Raw genomic sequence first — 2,177 nt, forward strand, 5'->3', positions numbered from 1 at the left:
AAGCTTTTTAGTTTAATGAGGTCCCATTTGTTAATTCTTGCCCTTGTTTCCTGAGCAATTGGTGTCCCATTTAGAAAACCCTTTCCTTTGCCTATATCTTGTAGGTTTTTCCCAATGTTTTCTTAGAACACTTTCAGAGTTTCAGGCTTTACCTTGAGGTCTTTGATCCATTTGGAATTGACTTTTTGTGCAGGGTGAAAGATAGGGGTTTAGTTTCATTCTTCTACAGGTGGAGATCCAGGTTTGCCAGCACCATTTGCTGAACATGCTGTTTTTCCTCCAGTGAATATTCTTGGCCCCTTTGTCAAATATCAGGTGGCTAAAATTGTATTTACTCATATTTGGGTCTTCAATTTTGTTCCATTGATCTATGGGTCTATTTTTGTGCCAGTACCATGTTGTTTTTATGACTATAGCTCTTTAATACAGCTTAAAATCTGCTATAGTAATCCCTCCAGCATTGCTCTTAGTTCTCAGGGTTGTTTTGGCTATCCAAAGTATTTTGTGCTTCCATATGAATCTTAGGATGTTTTTTTCCAATTCTGTGAAAAAATGTCATGGGGATTTTGATTGGCATTGCATTGAATCTATAAATGACTTTTGGTAGGACGGTCATTTTCACAATATTAATTCTTCCAACCCATGAGCCTGGGAGTTCCTTCCATCATCTGATGTCTTCCTCAATCTCTTTCTTTAAAGATTTAAAACTTTCATTGTAGAGAACTCTGATTGCTTGTTATTGGTATATAGAAAGGCAACAGACTTTTGTAGGTTAATTTTGTAACCTGCCACTATATTGAACGTGTTAATAATTTCTAGGAGTTTTCTGGTGGAGTTTTTGGCATCTCTTAGATATAATATAATCATCTGCAAAAATGGATAATTTAATCTCTACTTTTCCAATTATTACTCCTTTAATTTCCTTCTCTTGTCTTATTGCTCTTGCAAGAGTTTCAAGTACTATGTTAAAGAGAAGTGGGGCTCTAGTGGAAAGCCTTGTCTGGTTCCTCATTTTATGGGAATGCTTCCAGTTTTTCTCCATTTAGAATGACGTTCGCTGTGGATTTGTTATATATGGCTTTAATTATGTTGAGGTATGGTCCCTCCAGTCCAATTCCCTCTAGGACTTTGAACATAAATGCTTGTTGAATTTTGTCAAAGGCCTTCTCTGCATCTATTGAGATGACCATGTGGTTCTTGTCTTTGAGCCCATTTATATGATTTATTATTATTATGTTTATTGACTTATGTATATTGAACCATCCCTACATCTCTAGGATAAAGCCAACTTGATCATGGTGGATGATCTTTTTGATGTGTGTCTCTATGCGGTTTGCAAGTATCTTATTGAGAATTTTTGCATCTAGTTTTCTTTTTCGGTTGTATCTTTACCTGGCTTTGGTATTAGAGTGATGCTGGCTTCGTAGAAGGAATTTGGAAGTTTTCCCTCCATTTCTATCTTTTTGAATAAATTAAGTAGTATTGGATGTAGATCTTCTTTAAATGTCTGATAGAATTCTGTAAATCCATCTGGTCCTGGGTTACCTGACTCAGGATGATTGTTTCCAGTTCCTTATAGGTCTGTTTAAGCTCTTAATCTCTTCTTGGTTTAGTTTGGTGGTTCCCATGCCTTTAGATATCCATTCATTTCTTTTAGGTTTTCAAATTTAGTAGCATATAGGTTTTTAAAGTATTCCCTTACAATGTTCTGGATCTTTCTGGTGTCTGTTGTGATGGTTCACCTTTCATCTCTGATTTTGTTGATTTGGAGGTGCTCTTTATTTCTTTTGTTTAACTGGGCTAGCAGTCTGTCAACCTTGTTAATCTCTTCAAAAAACCAGCTCTTGGAATTGTTGATTCTTTGTATTGTTTTCTTTGTTTCAAGTTCATTAATTTCTGCCCTGATTTTTGTTATTTCTTCTTGTCTTCTGGGTTTGGGTTTTGTTTGCTGTTGCTTTTCAAGTGTGTTAAGTTACAACTTTAAGTCCTTTATTTATCTTTTTGATTTTTTGATGTAGGCACTTAGAGCTATAAACTTCCCTCTATGCATGTCCCAGAGGTTTTGTTGTGTTGTATTGTCCTTTTCATTTAGTTCCAGGAATACTTTTATTTCTTAATTTCTCTTTTGACCCAGCCATCATTCAGGAGTGTGTTGTTTAATCTCCATGTGTTCATGT

The sequence above is a fragment of the Nannospalax galili genome, unplaced genomic scaffold (genome assembly GCF_000622305.1).
Source record: "Nannospalax galili isolate Female #2095 unplaced genomic scaffold, S.galili_v1.0 scaffold584, whole genome shotgun sequence".
NCBI classification, from domain to species: domain Eukaryota; kingdom Metazoa; phylum Chordata; class Mammalia; order Rodentia; family Spalacidae; genus Nannospalax; species Nannospalax galili.